Raw genomic sequence first — 21,424 nt, forward strand, 5'->3', positions numbered from 1 at the left:
TAGTAGAAAATGTGTAGCAGAGAGAGTGGAGGCAGGGTTCTTGAATGAGAGCAGTATTCATGAAGTCAGGACAGCCGTGTACGTCTGGTCAGGTGTTAAACTGCATTGTGAGTGATGTCCCTGAAGTTGTGTGGTGCACAGCTTAAATGACAGCTTTGCATGTAGCAGCGCTTAGTGAGGATACAAGTGAGAACATGTAGATGTGGAATTGATGGGACCTCCTCTGTTTTTTTTTTTTTTAATTTTCAGTACTTTATTTGTTCTTAAAAAGAAAAAATAATAAAAGGAAATCAGAGAAGGAAACTGCTCCAAATCCATGCCAGTTTGGGGACATCCAAGAGTAGAAAATTAATTTAAAAAATATTCACTGTTTAGTCATTGAGATGGCACCTCTTCTTAATTGAGTTTGTAGTGTGAGGTGAAGTGGGCCATTGGAGGTGATGTCAAGGTTTTTATTTTATACGATTTATTTATCACTATGGAGGTGAATAAGCCTTATTCACAAGGATTTTGTGAGGCTTAAATGTGCATGTGAAAATGCTTTCTAAATGACAAAGCAGTATACAGTTTGAAGTGTGGTGTATTGCTGAAGTCTACCCTCTGGGGACTTCCCTGGTGGTCCAGTGGTAAAGAATCTGCCTTGCAACGCAGGGGATGCGGGTTCAATCCCTCGTCGGGGAACTAAGATCCCACATGCCGTGGGGCAACTAATAAGCCCATGCGCCACAACTACTGAGCTTGTGTGCATCAACTAGAGAGCCCACATGCCGCAAACTACAGAGCCCACTCACTCTGGAACCTGCGTGCCATAACGACAGAGCCTGTACCCCCTGGAACCTGTGCACCGCAACTAGAGAAGAGAAAACCTGCACGCCACAACTGGAGAGAAGCCTGCGCATCAGGACGAAGGCCACGCCCCCCAGCGAAAGATGCTGCATGCCTCAACAAAGATCCCGGGTGCCACAACTAAGACCCGACGTAGCCAAAAATAAATAAAATAAATAAATAAATAATAATAAATAAATCTTTTAAAAAAATATCATTCACAGTAGTGTCAGATGCTTCACCTTCAACAACAATAACAACAACAACAACAACAAAACAAAGTCTATCCTCTGGATCTCTACAGAAAAGCCTACATGATGCCCTCGTGTCATAAGTGACCTGAAAACATTGCTGTAACTACAAAATATCAGAATTCATATACAAAGAGGAATTTTTTTCCTCTCTTTGAAGAATTTAGTCTAGTATATGAGAGTTTCTTAGTCTCAGGGTAATCTGTGTAGACAGACCTTTAAAAAAATCCCTTTACTTCAGAAGAGACTGTTAAGACAAGCTGGAGTGAATACCAGTGGAGTAGTAAACACTTTTTGTAAGTTGAGAAGATAAAACATTGTTTTCAATAATGCAGTCACCTCAGAATGAAGATGAAGGCTGAAGTTTATGATGGAGTCAGCTCAGAGGTCATAGCCAAAAGTACAGAAGTAACAGCAGTTTTTGAGGCCTCTATAGAATATTAACATGTTCCATTATCAAAAGCATTACCACCCCATTTTACCTTCCTACATTTTCCTCTTGCACTCATCCTTCTATATTATTAGAGGGAAAAGAATGCTTACACTTTTCCACGGTCAGGACATGGAAAGTGGGACGAAAAGTCCCACTTTTTCCCCAGTGAAATCATCATCTATAAGAAATGGACAACAAGGCCCAAATACAGATTACTTCTAAGTGAGCTGATTTTCTCTGCCTGATTTCTCTTGATTCCAGCCAGATTTTGTTGGTGACAATGTGTGAGAGAAAATGTCCTGATTTCGTGACTTCCAGAAAAGGTCATTTTCACAGCATTCTGAAAAGGCAAAGCAGTTGTTAACGTTTAAAAATATGGTTGAAATCCTTGATTTTATCTTTATTCATTCTATTCAGTTATTTGAGATATCTATTTATGTTTTTAGGTGTTCTGGGCTATTTATTTCATTGACTGTTGTGTTATATTGTACCCTAATTAAACATAATTTGTATATTTCTACATATGTTAATATTATTATGAATACTTATTAATACACAGTTTTGTTATCTCAGTAATTTTTGAAAAGTATCTGCCAAAAAGCATCATAATCTCACTCTTCTAATTATTAAACCAGAATGTAAAGTTCTTTTGTTTTACTTTGTTTTATTCTATAATTTATTCTAAGTACATAGAGCATTGTCTGTTACATACAGGAATTCAGTCATTTTATTGGATGAAAAATTATAGATGTAAAACTCGATCTGCAAAAAAAAAAAAAGTTTCCTTGAAACTCAGTCAGGTATGAATTAAAAACATTTCTTTTAGGTGAGGATGATTTGACAATTTCCTTATCACATACACGCATCAATTGTTGTGTTTCTTTATGTAGAAAACAATGTAAGAAGACTTAAGAAAAACATTCATAAAAGATATGAATTGTATGCTTTATTTAACCAACATTTATTCAGCATACACTTTGTGTCAGGCTCTGTGCTTGGTATCTGGGATTATAAAGGTGATATGGGTATGGTCCTCCTCCTGGAAGAGCTTGTAATTTGTTGGGGAAGACAGTCATGTGAACAGGTAAACAGGTAAATAACAGTACAACCTGGAAAGTGCTTTAATGGAAATGATTAAAGTGTCACGAAGTAGAGGTTAAAACAGCTACTTCTGTCCAGAGAATTGGTGCATCTTTTGCTGGTGTACTAGGTGAAGGCATGGTGAGTGGGAAGACTGGGTAAGGGAGAGGCTTTAGATGTACTTTACAGTAGCCACTAGCAACATGTGACTAAATTTCTAGCAGCTAGTTACAATAAACAGCACATATTTAAAGTATAAAGTTTAATAGGAAACTATCACCACGATCAAGATAATGAACATGTATATCCCGTTCTAAAGTTTTCTCATGCCCATTTGTATATCTTTTCTGCCTAGATTAGTTTTCATTTTCTAGAGTTTTTAAGTAAATAAAACCACACAGAATGTCCTTTTTGTTTGGCTTCTTTCACTCAGCATAATTATTTTGAGATTTATCCATGTATCAATAGTTTATTCTTTTTTTTTGCTTAATGGTAATTCCTATACCACAATTTGTCTATCCCTTGTCCTGTTTGATGGGTACTTGGGTTATGTCCAATTTTTGATTATTACAAAAAAGCTCTTATGACCATTCTTAAATAAGTATTTGTGTGGATATTTATATAGTAGATATCTATAAGCTTAAGAAACTGCCGAACACTTTTTCCGCAGTAGTTATCTAATTTTACATTCCTACTTGGAGTATATGAGTTTCAGTCCCTCTACATCCTTGTATGGATACACTTGGTATGGTCATTGTTTTAAATTTTAGCCATTCTAATAGGTGTGTGGTGGTATCTTGTGGTGTTTTTGTTTTTTTTTAAAATAAATTTATTTATTTTTGGCTGCGTTGGGCCTTTGTTGCTGCACGCGGGCTTTAGTTGCGGCGAGCGGGAACTACTCTTTGTTGTGGCGCACGAGCTTCTCATTGCGGTAGCCTCTCTTGTTGCAGAGCATGGGCTATAGGCGTGCGAGCTTCAGTAGTTGTGGCATGCAGGCTCAGTAGTTGTGGCACTTGGGCTTAGTTGCTCCGCGGCATGTGGGATCTTCCCTGACCAGGGCTTGAACCCATGTACCCAGCATTGGCAGGTGGATTCTTAACCAGTGCGCCTCCAGGGAAGTCCCTCTCATTGTGGTTTTAATACGTATTTTCCGAATTACTAATGACATTGAGCATCTTTTCATGTGCTTACTTGCCATCTTTTATCTTGTTTGGTGAAGGATCTTCACATCTAAGTCTATTTTTTATTTATTTATTTATTTATTTATTTATTTATTTATGCATGCATGCATGCATGCATGCATGCCTGTGTTGGGTCTTCGTTTCTGTGCAAGGGCTTTCTCTAGTTGCGGCGAGCGGGGACCACTCTTCATCGCGGTGCGTGGGCCTCTCACTATCGCGGCCTTTCTTGTTGCGGAGCATGGGCTCCAGACGCGCAGGCTCAGTAGTTGTGGCTCACGGGCCCAGTTGCTCCGTGGCATGTGGGATCTTCCCAGACCAGGGCTCGAACCCGTGTCCCCTGCATTGGCAGGCGGATTCTTAACCACTGCGCCACCAGGGAAGCCCTAAGTCTATTTTTAAATAAGATTATTTTCTTATTACTGAGTTTTGAGATTGCTTTAAATAATCTGGGTACAAGTCCTTTATTAGATGTGATTTATTTTCACCCACTTTCTGGGTGGTTTTTTTTCATTCTCTTGAGTATGTTTTGAAGAGTAAAAGTGTTTATTTTTGATGAGATTCAGTTTATCAAGTTACTGTTTTACAGATTGTCCTTCTGATGTTGTTATCTAAGAAACCTTAACCTAACCAATGGTCACAAAAGTTTTCCCTTGTATTTACTTCTGCAACTTTTAAAATTTAGTTTTACATATAGGTCTGTGATCCATTCTGAGTTTGTTATTTAATATGGTATGAGGTATGGATTTGAAGTTCATTTCTTTGTATATGATTTTCAACTGTTAAAGCACCATTTGTTGAAAAGATTATTCATTCTCAAATGAATTCATTTGCATGTTTATAAAAATTTTCTGTATATTTATGTGTCTTTTTTCTGTGCTTTATAGTGTTTCTATTGATCTTTGGCTGTTTTTATGCAATACCACACTTGTTTGATTACTGCAGCTTTGTAATATGTCTTGAAATCAGGTAGTGTTACTGTTCTAAATTTGTTCTTTTATAGTGTTTGGTTATTTTAGGTCCTCTGCATTTTCATATACATTTTAGTACTGTTTTGTTAATTGCTACAGAAGAAAAGCCTTCTGGGATTTTGACTGGGATTGCTTTAAATCCATAGATAAGTTTGGGGAGAAATGACATCTTGACAATACCAAGTTTTCTGACCCCATGGGAAGATAATATAATTTTGTTTATTTAGATCATTTTAGTTTCTCTGAGCAATATTTTTTAGTGATCTCTATATAGGTCTCTCACATGTATTATTAGATTTATAAGTATTTCATACTTCTTGATGCTGTTATATATAGTATAGTTTTTATTTTATTTTATTTTGTTATTTTTTTTAAAGACTTAAAAAAATTATTCTATTTATTTATTTTTGGCTGCGTTGGGTCTTTGTTGCTGTGCCCGGGCTTTCTCTAGTTGCAGTGAGCGGGGGCTACTCCTCGTTTCGGTGCGTGGGCTTCTCATTGCAGTGGATTCTCTTGTTGTGGAGCACGGGCTGTAGGCACACAGGCTTCAGTAGTTGTGGCTTACGGGCTCTAGAGTGCGGGCTCAGTAGTTGTGGTACACGGGCCTAGTTGCTCCGCAGCATGCGGGGTCTTCCTGGACCAGGGCTCGAACCCATGTCCCCTGCATTGGCAGGCGGATTCTTAACCACTGTGCCACCAGGGAAGCCCCTATGGTATTGTTTTTAAAATTCCATTTCTGATTGTTAGTTACCAGTATATAGAAATATAATTGAGTTTTGTGTGTTGACATTATGTCCTGCACAGATTTTTAAAACTTATTAATTCCAGTACTTTTTTGTAGATTCCATTCTATAGAGATATTCTGTTGCTGGTCATGTAGTCTGTGAGTGAAGGCTGTTTTACTTCTTGGTTTCTAATCTGGATGCCTTATTGTTATTATTATTTTTTCTTTTCTGATTGTACTTTATTGCAACTAGTATAATTTTGAATGGAAGTGGTGAGAACAGAACAACTTGATTTGTTTTGGATCTTGGAGGAAAAGTATTTAGTCTTTTACCATTAAGTGTGATGTTAGCTGTAGGCTTTAATGTAGTGCCATTTATTAGACTGAGGAAGTTTCCTTCTGTTAAAACTTCTGAGAGATTTTTCCAGGAATGGACGTTGGGCTTGCCATATGCTTTTTTTGGATCTATAGAGATGGTCACATGGCTTTTCTTTTTAAATTTGTTAGTATATGGGGGAGTTTCAGTGATTGATTTTTTTATTGTTAAACCAAGTTGCATTATGCAGATAAGCCCCATGTGGTCATGAAGAATTAATCTTTTTATATGTTGTTGGAATTTATTTGTTAAAATTTCTTCACATGTTGATGAACATAGGTAGTTTTCTTTTCTCCTAATGTTTTTTTGTCTGATTTTGACACCAGGTTAATGCTGGATTCATAGAATAGCTGGGCAGTATTCCCTCTTTTTAAATTTTCTAGAAGAGTTTGTGTATAATTGATATTATCTCTCCCTTAAATATTTGTTGTTACCAGTGAAACCATCTGGGTCTGGAGATTGTTTTTGTTGGAAGATTTTTAACTAAAAATTCAGCTACTTGGATGATTGATTTCTTCTTGTTTAAACTTTGGTAGTTTGTATTTCTCAAAGAATTTGTTTATGTCATTTAAGTTGTTGAATGAAGAATTTGTTTGTGAAGAATTTGTTTATGTCATTTAAGTTGTTGAATGTAAGTTGTTTATGTCATTTAAGTTGTTGAAATAGAGTTCATAATATTTGCTTATTATTCTTTTAATATCTGTTGAATTTGTAGTAATGTCACTGCTCTTATTCTTGATATTGCTAATTCATTTCTTCTTTCTTTTTTCCCTTGATCACTCTGACTAAAAGTGTATTAGTTTTACGTATCTTCTCAAAGAACCAGCTTTGGATTCAGTGGTTTTCTTTATTTTATTTTATTTTCTCATTTCTTTGATTTCTGGTGTGATTTTATTATTTGCTTTCTCTTTACTTCAGGTGTAATTTTTTCTTTTTAAGTTTTAGATTTTGAAGTCATTAATTTGAGACTTTTCTTATTTTCTAATATAGGTCATTAGTGCTATAAATTCCCCCCTCTCCTCAAGTACTCCTTTAGTAACATTTCACAAATTTTGATATGTTGAGTAGTTATTTTCATTTAGGTTAAATATTTTCTAATTTCTCTTTGATTTCTTCTTTGACCCATGAATTATTTAGAAGTGATTGTTATTCAGGTTACAAATATTTGGGGAGAATATCATTTTAGGGATATTTCTGTTGCTGATTTCTAGTTTAATTCCATTATGGTCAGAGAACATACTTTGTATGAATTGAGCCCTTTCAAATGTACTGAGTCTTGTTTTATGGCCTGGAATATGGTTTGACTTGGCAAATGTTCTTCTTCTCTTGGTTGGTGGAATGTTTTCTAAATCAGATCATTTTTGCTTACAGTATTGTTCAGATCTTTTATATCCTTTCTGATTTTCTTTTAGGTTGATTTACCAGTTGTTGAGAGAGGGGAATTGAAATCTCTGACTAGAGTTGTGAGTTTTTTATTTATCCTTGCAGTTATATTAGTTTGTATACACATATTTTGAAGCTCTATTATTATATGCATTAATGTTTAGGATTTTTATATCCTCTTGATGAGTTGACTGCTTTATCATTATGAAATGGCCTCCTTTATCCCTATTAATATTCTTTGCTCATAAATTTACTTTACATGGTATTAATAAATATACTTCAGCTTTCTTTTGATGTGTTAGCACTGTATACTTTTTCCTTATTTTTGTTTTTAACTTTGTTCTATTTAAAGTGCCTTTATTTTAGGCAGCATGTACATTGAGTTTTGCATTTTTACCCAGTCTGAAATCTTTGGTTTTAAACTGGAAATTTTAATGTGGTGTTTGATATGGTTAGAGTTAAATGCATCATCTTGCTGTTTGTTTTCTATTGGTATTTATCTCACATGTTTTTTGTTCTTCTTTTTCTGCCTTCTTTTTAGGATAAATTGAGTATTTTTATGATTCTATTTTGTATTCTTTGTTACCTTATTAGGAAAAACTTTTTGTTGTTAATTTAGTGGTTGTGTAGGATTTATAGTATACATTTTCAACTTATCTTAATGTACCTTAAGGGATACCATGTCATTTCATGTATAGTTCAAGCACCTTACCATAGTGTACATCCATTTCTCCCATCCCAGCTTTTGTGTTATTGTTGCCATACATTTTACTTTTACATATGTAATAAATCCAGCACCAGATCCTTGTTATTTTTGTTTAATCCATCATCTTTTAAAGAGATTTCAATAATAAGAAAAACCCATATACATTTATTAAGTTACCATTCCCATTGCTCTTTATTTCTTAGTATAGATCCGCATTTCCATCTGGCATCATTTTCCTTGTGTTTGAAAAACTGTAATATTTCTCATAGTGGAGATCTGTTGGTAGTGAATTCCTTTCAGCTTTTGCATGTCTCAAAAATTCTTGAGTAGTTCTTTGTTTTTAAGAAAGTATTTTTGCTAGGTATAGAATTCTAGATGGGTAGCTTTTTCTTTCAGTATTTTAAAGATTTGCTCCAGTGTCTTCTTGTTTTTACAATTTCCAATGTGGAATCTAATGTCATTCTTATTTTTGTTTCTCTGTATGTAATGTGTATCTTTTTTCTCTGTTTGCTTTTGAGATTAAAAAAAATGACTGGCTTTGAGCAATTTGATTATGATGTGACTTGGTGTATGCATGTCTTCATGTTTCTTTTGCTTGGTATTTGTTGAACTTCTTTGATCTGTGAGTTTATAATTTTCATCAAATTTGGGCAAATTTTGGAAACTTTCTTCATATAATTTTCTGTGCCCCCTCACCTTCAGAAACTCCAATTATATGGGTAGAAGGACTCTTGGAGTTGTGCCACAGCTCTCTTCATTTAAAAAAAAAATCCTCTTTTCTCTTTGTGTTTAATATTGGATTGTTCTGCTGTGTCTTCAAGTTTACTGCCTTTTCTTCTGCCATGTTTAACCTTCCATCAATCCTGTTCTGTGTAATTTTCATCTCATACATTATAGTTTTCAACTCCAGAAGCTTGATTTGTGTCTTCTTTTTTTTTTAAGCTTTTAAAAATTTATTTATTTTTGGCTGCTTTGGGTCTTCGTTGCTGCGTGTGGGCTCTCTCTAGTTGCAGTGAGCGGGGGCTACTCTTTGTTGTGGTGCGCGGGCTTCTCATTGTGGTGGCTTCTCATTGTGGAGCACAGGCTGTAGGTGCGCGGGCTTCAGTAGTTGTGGCACGCGGGCTCAGTAGTTGTGGCACATGCGCTTAGTTGCTCCACAGCATGTGGGATTGTCCCAGATCAGGGCTCGAACCTGTGTCCCCTGCATTGGCAGGCAGATTCTTAACCACCGGGCCACCAGGGAAGTCCCCGATTTGTGTCTTCTTATATCTTCCACATCTCTAAACTTTCTGAACATATGGAATGGTTATAGTAACTGATTTAATATCCTGGTTGGTTGGTTCTTACATCTGTGTCAGTTGTGGTTGGAGTCAGTTGATTTTTCCCCTCTCTGTATGGTTTGTACCTTTTTGCTTCTTTGTATGGCTAGTAATTTTTTATTAGGTTTCAGATTTTATTGTGATTTTACCTTGCTGGGTGCTGTATATTTTTATATTACTAAAACTATTCTTGAACCTTGTTCTGGATGTAGTTAAGTTACTTTGAAACATCTTAATCCTTTTTGGTCTTTTTAAGATTTGTTAGGTGGGTCCAGAGTAGTGCTTGGGCTGGGGCTGATTATTCCTCACTACTGAGGGAGTCTGTTTTATGTTACTCTACCAGTGCCTCAAGACTCATGAAATTTTTCAGTCTCGCTGCTGGGAGCAGATATTATTACTGGCCCTGTGCTTGACACTTTTTATCTTTTGGGGTTATTCTTTCTCCAACTTTAGGTAGTTTCCTTACATGCATGTGCTGATCATTACGCAAGGGGAACGCTCTTGCAGGAGTTTGCTTGCTCTCAGTGCTGCTCTCTGGCTCTCCATCCTGCTTATTCTGTGAGGTCCATGTTCTGAATTCACTGCGTCTGTCAGTCTCCACCTTCACTTCCCCCTAGTACCTCTGCTTGGGAACTTTGTCACGTCAGTAAGTTTGATCATTTGTAGGGCTCATCTTATTTGTTTCTTGACTCTCAAAGATCATTGTCCTTTGTCGCCTGTTGTCCAGTGTCTTGAAAATTGTTGTGTCATTTGTTTTCTCCATTTTATGCTTTTTTTCAGGCATGAGTGTAAATGCAGTCCCTATTATTGCCTGTGACTCTGTCTTTACTGGAAACAGAACTTCTGCCTGTTTATATTTAAGTTATTTTTTTTTTTAATATTTATTTTCTTTATTATTATTATTTTTGGATGTGTTGGGTCTTAATTGCGGCACGTGGGATCTTCGTTGAGGCATGTGGGATCTTTTTTGTTGTGGCACGTGCTCTCTTCATTGCTGCGCTCGGGCTTCTCTCTAGTTGCGGCATGAGGGTTTTCTCCCTCTAGTTGTGGCCTGCAGGCTCGAGGGCACGTGGGCTCTGTAGTTGTGGTGCGTGGGCTCCAAAGTGTGTGGGCTCTCTAGTTTGTGGCATGCGGGCTCTCTCGTTGAGGCGTGTGAGCTCAGTAGTTGTGGAGCATGGGCTTAGTTGTCCTGTGGTGTGTGGGATCTTAGTTCCCTGACCAGGGATTGAACGCATGTCCCCTGCATTGCAAGGCGGATTCTTTACCACTGGACCACCGGGGAGGTCCCTAAATTAGTTTTAAAAAATAAAATTCATTTCCTCAGTTGCACTAGCCACATTCTAAGTACTTAATAGCCACATATATCTAGTGGCTACCATATTGGAGAGTACAAGTATAGAATATTTCCATCATTGTAGAAAGTTCTGTTGGACTGTACTTCATTAGGCCGTGTATTGTTATATTGGGTTGGCCAAAAAGTTCATTTGGGTTTTTCTGTAAGATGTTACAGAAAAACCCAAATGAACTTTTTGGCCAACCCAATATGTAGTGTGCTTATATATGTAATAAAAGCTCATATAAAAAGTGTAATTAGATTTATGTTTTGTTTCTGCCATAAACAATAATTAAGTTTATGTTTAAGTTAGGCTTATATATTTCTGTTTACACAAAGGCATCTAGCTTGTTAATTTTGAGTTAACCAAATTTATATAACTTATATAGTGGATTGTGAAACTGGGACTGGGTTTCAACTTCATTGCTCTTTTCTCTGCATTATAGCACGGTGATAAATTTCTGGCTTGTTGTGTCATGTCTTATTTTGAATTGTTTGTTTCTTGTGGCACTTATCATTCTGATTGATAATGTTCTGGACCCTTTGTAGTCACAGGCCTAAGACAGTGCCTGGCATGCAGCAGGTGCTTAAATACTTGTTTATTCAAAAAATATTTATGCACTTACTTGAGCCTGACATTCTGTATGGGATATAAGACTAATTTCTGTTGCAGACCTAATAGACTATGAATATGCATTCATCCATAGAGAGGCTACAATACCCTAAAAGTAGAGTGAACCTATATCCTGAAAACTTAAACTAGATTTCCAGTCATTCTACCAGGTGAGATGTGGAGTGGCATAGCTGAGCTAACTTACAATCTAACAAAAAATAGTGCTCCCTTTTCCTCAGTGAATGTTGGAGCTATTTCATGTAGAGAGCAATGTCCAACGGTTAAATAAGAACTGTTGAAGAGCTGACTATGAATGTTAGTTAACTAGCTGGCTTCATGAAATATGGAAGCAAGAATCCAGCTTTTATAGGAGAAACACCTTCCATACTTAGGAAACCAATTTTCTTCAGTCCAATCTATTGTAAATTGAGAAATTGGGGACAGTTTAGTCAATATTTAAGTTTCTTGTTTTGACTTGGCTGTTTAATCTACTTAATTGTTAAGAAAGAATTTCATATTCAAGTATCAAATGCTTATGCTATTACATGGTTAGTTATGCTTGTTACTATTTAATACAATTGTTTAAAAACAGGTCATGTCATGCTTTGGTGATGCAAGCAAATATTGAATAGATGTTCACAGGCATCTGTTTCAGTTAACTTTGGTCTTAAAAAGAAATAGGATTATTATTCAGTTTTTTGACATGACAAAATTAATCTGAAAAATCAAAACAAATAACTACTATAAAATAGAGTGTATATCTCTTTTACAAATGAAATCACTATCTCTGAGTTGTAAAGTTTGAAAATGCATTTGTCAAATATGTAATTTATTTGTATTCTGACTTATCTAAAAAAGAATTTGAGTTGGACATATTCACTTGCTAGAGAAAGGAAATGATTAAATTAAAATTTCCTAACTAACACACATTTACTGTTTTAATAGTCATTTTATTAATAATAACTGCTTTGTAGAATTTGGTTTGAGTCTTTTTTGCAATAAAGTTCTGTTTTAAGTAATTTCAGAAGTCTTTACAAATGCATGGAGCAAAATTTAGACTTTCAGAGATTTGCTTTGAGATTTAAGGTATTTTAATAGCTACATCCAAAAGTACTTTTGTTAACACAAAGCTATTTTGTTGTGCCTTATCCTAATTCTCTGAGATATAAACTAAGTTTTGAGATTAGATAAAACCATTAGTTCAGTAAATAAGTACTTACTGTATGTTCAACACTGTGCTAAGTGCTTTGAGGATAATAAAGATGTGTTGGATGTGGCAGTGTAGCTTTACATATCTAACAGAAGAGAGAATATGTATACTAATAATACAAATGCAAACATTGTTGGATTCTTATAGACATGTTATAGAAAAAAACCTATAAAAAAAACTCAGTGAGTAAATGGGCTAACATGGCTGTCTTTTCCGCCTTACATATCTAACCTTATTGTTAAAATAAAAACCACTAGTACAAGACTCTATAGTTAAATTTGTATAAGCAGTCTCAAAATCTTACGGTACAGTGTCTAGCACAGTACAGTTAAACAGGTAGTATTGTGTACATAGTGTTAATAGATACGTGGGGAATGAATGCTTGTGAAAACTGTTCTTCTTGAGGCTTTGTATCAGTAACTAACTTACACTTTCCATCATTTTCAAAGTGCAGATCATTACCTATTAGTGGGTTAAGAAATCATTTTAGTGGATCTCACAGAGCATGATAAAGAAATGGAACAGTATCACATGTACTTAGAGGATTGTTTTTGTAAAATTTGTTTGTTATTTAAATATACATTTGTGTACACTAGGTGGTGATATAAAATATATTTAACAGTAAGTGGATTGTGGTTTAAAAAAAAAAAAATTGAAAGCCACAGCTTTAGTAGTTGGTTTTAGCTGTTTTCAGAGTGTCAGTTTCTCTTACTATTTTGTAAGGTGTGAAAATGATTGGATTTTCATATCTGACATTATGGGTTTGCTCTTTGTTAATGCTGCTTTGCAAAATGCTAGGTACTGGGGTTTAAACTCCACTCCAGATTTTCCTGTATTTGATAACGGGTCTCTTACAACTTTTTTTGTTCTTAGTAGCCTTTAGTCTTTTGGGTCACTGACCTTTAACTCATGTTAGACAACTACCTTTAAAGAAAAAAGACAGCTTTATTGACATTGGAAGCAATAGACATTTTAATCCATATTAAGGACAATATCTCAGAAATATAAAGAGAGAAACTAGAATATAATTATATAAAAACAAAAACAAAAAAACACAGCATCAAGCAGGAGAAAATTCTTCCAGTTAATGATGTAACCTACCTGGGCCTCATTTTGAAAAGAAAGAGGAGGTTGTTACTGAATCTCTCAGGTTACTTTCTTATACAAATTTGGAACACTTGAGACATCTTTAACTCTCTTTCAGCTCTGGAATTCTACAAATATTTGGAATGATACTATAAACAGCTTCACTTTCAGGAATTCAGAACCCCTAATGAAGTGGAAGTGAATTGTGTTCACTAATATGTGCACATTAAAATTACTTTACAAGAGTAAAGAGTCTGGACTGTTTGACAAAGTTGGTATAGAAAAATTAAATGCTCATAGCCTGTATATTGGAAAAAATATCTTAGAACTTTCCGTGAATTGAATGTTTCTTTGAAGCAGGTCGAGGCTAATTTTTTTTACCCTCTGTAGTAGGATCATTTTCTGAAATTGTAATGAAAATCAATTGCAAAAGATAATTCAGCATTTAAGTACTCTTTAACTTCTATTTTCTAGGAACACATATAGTTATTAAAATGAGATTATTTTCAGAATCGTAGCAGGTCATTGCTTTTATTGCTCTTTCACACTACTTGATTTTTGGATATGATTGTCATGGTCTTTGCTGTTAACTTGAGGGCTACTACAGTATAGAAAACACAGCTTACTCGATTTGGGAATGTGGTGTGGTATAAGTTGAATAGAGATGAAAAAACAATTTCTTTAGGTCAGAAGTATTTTACATCTGGAAACATACCCTCGAACTCTGGCTGTAGTTTTTCCACATGTGTCATTTATTAGCAAATATATTTCTATGAAATTTTGACAGAGTGTACTATGGAAATGGTTTTAGAGCCTCTACTCTTTCTTCCTAAGGAAAGCTTTAATTCTAGGCAGAATTTAGCTTTGTTTTGATAAGGTGTTAAATCTTCAGTCAGTGTAGGAGACATTCTTAACCAAAGTACTATGCCTGTACTGTTTTTATCTTTGCTTTAATTTTTTTAGGAAAAGTGTTTTGAGATATTTGAAAAGGGAGAAATCTTTGATCAAATTTGAGTTGGACTCAGTGTTTTATTTCATTGGCCTTCATGCTTTAGGACATCTGCTTTAAAATATGAAAGAGTGTTCCCACTCTCAACCTGCCCTCCCTCTTTCTGGATGCATCTGTTTATTTTGAAGTAACCCTGGTTCTCTATGAACTGTCAGGTACTGTTGATTCCTTGTATTAGAGCAAGTGGAAATTGGTACGGTTGTGACAGGATATATACCCTGTGTTTCAAGGAGGAATCAGCCAGAGTTTGAACATTGTTCATGTATGTATGGTAGGGTGCCGCTAACTTGGTTCCCGGAGAACATGAGATTGCCATGGCAACAAAAGCTCTTTGAAGGCAGAAATCTTGGCAGAGTGGTTGGGTCTTTTGAAGTGCTGGGTGTTTTGATAGGAAAGGATCCAGTCAGCAATAAGCACACAACTGTCGGCCAGCAGTCAAGGAAAATAAGCATTTCGCTTTTAGCTTTAACTTGAGGGCAAATATATTTTGTTTCCCCCTCAATGCTAATCTTCCTTCAAAACAAATATTTACATGAGGTTTTCTTACCACATGTATGCTGTTTCGCGAATATAAGTTTCCAGGCATGTGCTTTGTGATGTTTTGGCTGGCCTAAAACTGTCTCAATTTTTGGTAAAATCATAGTTGTATAATGCGTTCTAATACTAATGGGTTCTGATATTAAAAGTAGAGTAGGTAAAAATCAGTACAAAGTACTTAGTTCAGAATTTGGTATTGTTTAAGAACTAGTGAAAAACAAAAATAAATCCTCAAACTCCATGATCTGCCTACTGTTTTCAAGATCCTTATCTGACCAACTTTCTTTTTTTTCTCTCTCTCTATTCTCCACTGTTAATCTCAGCCTTCATCATGGTTTTGCTCTTGTGGATGTTCAGTCCTGCTTCTGGGCCATCACTCCTGCGTAGCATGCCTTCTCATTTTTCTTTCCAAACACTACTCATCTCAGAATTTCCTTCTCAGGTTTCACTTTTGTTATTAAGCTTTCCCTGTCTACTGTAACCTCCAGGAATCTTTTCCTTCCCAAACTCTTGATTAGAATTTACATATTGAATAATTTATAGCTTAGTATGATTTTACACATTTTTTTTGTTTATGTGTTTTGTGTTGTGGGTTGGACCAGTTTTTTTAGTAATAAGCTTTGTGTGGTCAGGAATTGTGCCCTCTTGTGTCTTATAATAAAGGACCAGACACATGGCTAGACTTAGTGAAAACTAATTCATTAATGGTTTTAATTTAAACTATGTTAATGTTCAAAAATTATGTTCAAATAATAGACTGTTTAGCTTTTTAATAGGTTGTATATATAGTCATCATAAACAATGTACTATCTCGAGGATACTGTGTTATTTTTAATGCTTGTTCCCAGGGCTAATAATTTGTGTAGATCTTTTCCCAACCACAATTCTTTTTTTTTTTTTTTTTAATATTTATTTATTTATTTTGGCTGCTCCGGGTCTTAGTTGCGACACGTGGGATCTTCATTGTGGCACGTGGGATCTTCATTGTGGCACACAGGATCCTTTGTTGCGGCATGCGGGATCTTTTAGTTGCAGCATGCGGACTTCTTAGTTGCAGCATGTGGACTGTTAGTTGCCGGCAACCACAATTCTTCATCTAAACTGAAGAACCCAGAAAATGATTTGGATGACTTTTCTCAGTTCTCCCAAGAATGATACGTAGTTGGTATCATTCTTAATGCCTAGGAAACAAGTAAATTGAGTACATTCAGTGAATGACTTAGGGTACTAGGGCTTAATTCTTATGTGGAACCACAGTTGAGAATGGGACATACATGTCATTTCTGTATTACACTCAGTTTCCTCATGTATGAATGACTAGCTTGAATCTTTCTATATGTTGATTTTGTTGTTCTTTTCTATTTGTTTTTCCAATATGCTGGTAAAACTTTTAAGGAAAGCCATTCCTGAGACCAGATGGAAGTTTTGCTATTTGGTTTATTAGAAGCTCTTGAAATGATAGCCCAGTTTTAAGCAGCACTATTGTCTGCAGATGTAAAATACAATTCCCACTTTTTAGACTAGATCAATATAAAATAGGGAAATTTTTGGTATTACAAAAACTCTTAAAAGATTTTCTCCCTCTAATCTGTGACTGAAGAAGGAGGTAAAAAGCTACCTGCTGAATCAGGTATTTTAGGATTATTTTATTATTCTGTCTGAAAAAGAATCTATTAGTTATTTGCATGCATTTTATACCTAGAAATGTTAAACTTCTGCCTTTATTTTTAAAAGTAATTTTTCATTGAAGAAATATCTAAAGTACATAAGTTCAAAATTCACATTTAGCCCTTTGCTTTTGTTTACTGAACAGGTCTAGGGGAAATGCCTAGGGCCTTAGGGGAGTGCCAGTGTCCTTTGGGTCTGTTAAAGCTTTAGGGATAGTCATCATTCACAGGATAGTTATTAGTCCCTTAATATAGGTGGAGTAAAGAAGCTCTGTAGTTAATCATTATGGAAAATGCTTTGATGGTTAATGATTTACATATAGTTCTTTATTGTTTCTGATAGCATGAGTTGTATTTAGATGAATTTTCTTAAAAAAGTAATACTTTGTTTTAATTGTTTTGATTAAAATCTTTATAAAATGTATTATAAATTTTATTATTTTCTTAAAGCTTACCAAATGTATTATAAATTTTATTATTTTCTTAAAGCTTACCAAATGTCTGTCTTTGTCAGGGTTACAGTCTTGGATATTTGTTGTACTTTGCTCTAATAGAGTGATGGTGTATTGTATTATGATGAAGGTTGATAGGGTTGTTTGATTCTATGTGAATCTTTTCCTGATTACTGTACGTTTATATGTGGCATTTTAATATTTTATTTCCTTGTTACCTATAGTAATTTATCAGTTTCTCAGTTTTTAACGGGACTAACCAAGTTTTGGCTTTTCTTATGTTGTAAAATCTTTATTCAGCTGTATAACCTAACCTGCTAAAAACTGACCTATGGTTAATGAGGTAAGTATTGTTAAAATCAGAGACTGTGTTGCTATTTGAAAATAGGCCTGGGAGTGATTTTCACCCCTCTTGTGGAGGAGAGCACATGGGCTTTGTTTAAACTCTTTTTCTGGGCTATTTCTCTCATTGTCTCTGGGTATAGTTGATTGCAGTCACTTGATATATGAGTATGAAATATATGGACTGTTGTCATTTCTCCTTCAGGTGACTTTGATATTAAAATTTTTAAAAACACTTTTGTTTTTTTCTCGTGTGGTAGCAAAATTTATTTGAAAAAAATCAAAGTAAATGGTTTATATATATTAAATGTGTTTGAACATGAAACTTAAAGCCAGCCAATTGTGAATTAAAGATATATCAAGTACTTATTAAATAATATAAATGTTTTTGGCATAAATGGATTAAGTTGATTGAATTTATAATTATTGATAGTGATATTGCTGCATTAAACTCTAATATGCTGTGATAAGGAACATTCTCTTGAATACATCCTAACCTGTCCTGATGTGAGGAAGCCTTTTCTGTAAATGTAAGGGGAAAAAAATTTAAATCATCCCTTTTGGTTATTGAGAGCGGAGACTGGGTTGTCTCAAGTTAAATTCTTGTCAAGGACATTCGTTGGTACTGGATGGAACATAATTAGTTTACTAATTTGTTGAGTTCTGTATAGTTCGTGAAACTCATGGTTTTTGTTTGAGCCTTTCTTTAACTCTGGCTTCCTCTCAGTCTTTTGTGTTTGTGAATCTGTCTAGTTCATTGAGTGACGAGGATAGGCAGAGTTGTATGCCAAGGACCAGATGTGTCTCTTTCCTCACTGCGATACTCTTGGCTTTTTGTTGACCTTTACATATAAAGGATTTGGCTAAGCTCAGAGGAGAGGAAGTGGGGAACCAACTGATTAGGATTTGTTCTGGGTTCAAAAAAAATTCATAAAGGGAGAGAGGATGTTCATTACTGAGAATTGGGTAGGGGCACTGCCCCAGGTTTTTCAGCTCAGCCTCACTAGGGTAAAAAATGGAGGTCAAGTGTTGGGGCAGATAATCTATCCATTGGAGCTTTTCTTATCTGAGGAAATTTGAACACAGTAACCATAGTTGAATTGCCAGAAAGTGTGTGTTGTTTCATATTAAGCTAGTTAATCGAGGAACTTCTCTTTTAGCTAGATAAAAATATATATCAATTTTTGAGCTACTCATTGGTACTAAACAGGAATATAATTTTGATCCCTATTTCTTTGGCTTGGGTTTAATTAGAAACAGTTGAAAAAGCTGTCCCCCGTTATTTTCTTTTCGATCCATTCATATAGTATTACTCTTAGAGCACTAAACTAAGATGAATTAGATTGCTTTTCAGTTAATTTGAAACAAATAGGAGCCATCTGGAAGTGTAGTAACATGGCTTTGACTTTTACTCTGAGTGAAATGGGATGCTATTGAAGGGAATGACATCTGACTTAATGCTTTAACAGTATCTTCTTGGCTGCTGTGTAGAGCATAGTAGAAAGAAGAGACCAATTAGGAGGCTATAGAACATGTGGTTAAATTTTAGATGTACACTGAAAGTAGGACTGATAGATGTTAGGCCTCAGCAACAGAAAGAATAGTAACTAATTGAGAATGGGAAGACTGAAGGAGGAACACATCCTTTTTTTGTTGTTGTTGTAAGAAATAAGATTGGGAATCTACTTTCAGACATGTTAAATGCCTATTAGACATCCAGGGGGAGATATTAGTAGGTAATTGGATATTCTGTTCCAGGATACCAGGTAGAGATGTGAACTGGAGATCCCAACTTGGGAGTCACTCTTCTTTGTATTGACATTTATATTGTTTCTATATTTTGCAACTACAAATAATGCTGCAACGAAGAATCTTGTTCATATGTATTCTTGTATTTCTGGAGGCACATTTTCAAGGGAAATTTCCAGAAGTGGAACCGCTGGGTCAAAAAGCAAATGCATATGTAGTTTTGTTAGATACTGCCAAAGTCCCTTCCAAAAGAGTTGTGCCCAACTTGCATTCTTACTAGTGATATTTAGTAATGGTCACAGACATTTTAGTGGTGGGAAAAAAACTTATTAGTCATCAAGTATAGGTAATTCACTTCTTTTATAACAACTTCATTGAGATATAATTCACATACCACAAAGTTCACACATTTAAGGTGTACAATTCATATATGAAATGTCCAAAATAGCCAAATTTATAAAGATAGAAAAGTAGATTAGTGGTTATCTAGGCTGAGTTTTGGGTTGGTAGATTGTGGGGAGAAGAGGAGTGACTGCTAATGGATATGGGTTTCTTGGGGGTGTAGTGTGATGAAAATGTTCTAAAATTGATAATGGTGATTTGATGGTTGCATAGCTGTGATTATACTAAAAACTATTGAATTATACACATCTGAGTATATATGGAATATAAAGCCATGGGATCAGAGTGAATTAAGATGAAGAAGAGATCAAAGGACTGTGTATGTACTTCAACATTTAGAAGTTAGGGTGATGAGCAAGAGATACTTGAGAAGGCATGTCAAGAAATACAGGAGGAAACCAGGCAAGTATGGAATCATGGAAGGTAAATGAAGAGAGTGTTTCAGGAAGAAGGGCTACTAACAGTATTAAATGCTGCTGATGGGTAAGTTAAGATGAGGGTTAAGAGTTGATCATTTGATTTAACAACTCCAGAAGAAGCAGTTGTGGTAGAGTGGTGGGGACAAAAGTCTAGTGGGAGGGAGTTTGGGAGAGTGGAAGTAAAGAAGTTAGAGACAGCAGGAATAAGGCCCTTTACCCAAGAATTTTGCTCTTGTGGGAAAGATAGAAAAGGGGTGTAGCTTTGTGGTGGTGGGGAGAGGTAAGTGGGTCAAAAGCAGTTTTAAGTTTTTTATCTTTTTTTAAGATTGAGAGTTAATAGCATGTTGTAGGATCATGGGAATGAGTCAATAGAAAGAAAAAGAACTGATGATACAAGGAGAGGGAGAGTTGCTTGAGTAGGTGAGAGGAAGATGGATCGGGTTTGGCTAAGCAGGCACAGCTCATAGGAGCAGGAGAGAAAATGATGTGTATTAGGTTATCAGTAAGACTGATATTTTAGAAATACAGAAGTGAAAATACTGTTACGGTCTTTATTTTGCTACTTTTTCTCTATATGGCTTTTATTAAATCTGATAATAAGCCTGTGAATATCATGGTAAAATTGATATTGAAAGGTGTGGAGGAGCTATGAAATGTTTATGCTTAGAGTTAAGAAAACTGTTGAAATATATTTAATTAAATAACGTTGCCCTTCAAACTAAGTATCTGTCTGGTGGTTCTGTTAGCTATCAGTGGATGGACAAAAGTTTCAAGGTAATATTTGTAAATCAGCAAATCCTAATAATCATTGTCAATTGTATACACTTAGACCAGTTAGTTTTAGCATGTCACTTAAGAGTGACTGACTATGGATGTGGAGTAAGTTTCTTTTTAATTAAGAGTTGGATATAGAATGGAAGGAATCTTTTTTTTTGTTGTTGAAGTACAGTGATTTACAATGTTGTGTTAGTTTCTGGTGTACAGCAGAGTGATTCAATGATTCAAAGACTATATATATTCTTTTTTGTATTCTTTTCCATTATGGTTTATTACAAGATATTGAATATAGTTTCCTGTGCTATACAGTAGGACCTTGTTGTTCATCCATCCTATATATAATAGTTTGCGTCTGCTAGTCCCAAACTCCCAATCCAACCCTCCTCTCCCCCCTCCCCCCGCCCCGCCCTTGGCAACCTCAAGTGTGTTCTCTATGTCTGTGAGTCTGTTTCTGTTTCATATGTAGTTCACTTGTGTCATATTTTGGATTCCACATATATGTGATATCATGGTATTTGTCTTTCTCTTTCTGGCTTACTTCGCTTAGCATGATAATCTCTAGGTCCATCCATGTAGCTGCAA

At 35.3% G+C, this 21,424-nt stretch overlaps 1 protein-coding gene across 11 annotated transcripts in view; it reads left to right on the plus strand.

Moving 5' to 3' along the window:
- Positions 1-21,424, plus strand: part of TCF12 (transcription factor 12) — a 373,830-nt gene that overhangs the window by 25,179 nt on the left and 327,227 nt on the right. Inside the window, exon 1 of one of the 11 annotated variants that reach the window (XM_082446361.1) lies at positions 7,281-7,301. The exons of the other annotated variants lie outside the window; for them this stretch is intronic. The gene's annotated coding sequence lies outside the window, so the exon portion shown is untranslated. Of the gene's footprint in view, positions 1-7,280; positions 7,302-21,424 lie in introns of those variants that run through there. 11 annotated transcript variants of the gene reach the window in all.

The sequence above is a fragment of the Balaenoptera physalus genome, assembly GCF_965194825.1.
Source record: "Balaenoptera physalus genome assembly, chromosome: 2".
NCBI lineage: Eukaryota > Metazoa > Chordata > Mammalia > Artiodactyla > Balaenopteridae > Balaenoptera > Balaenoptera physalus.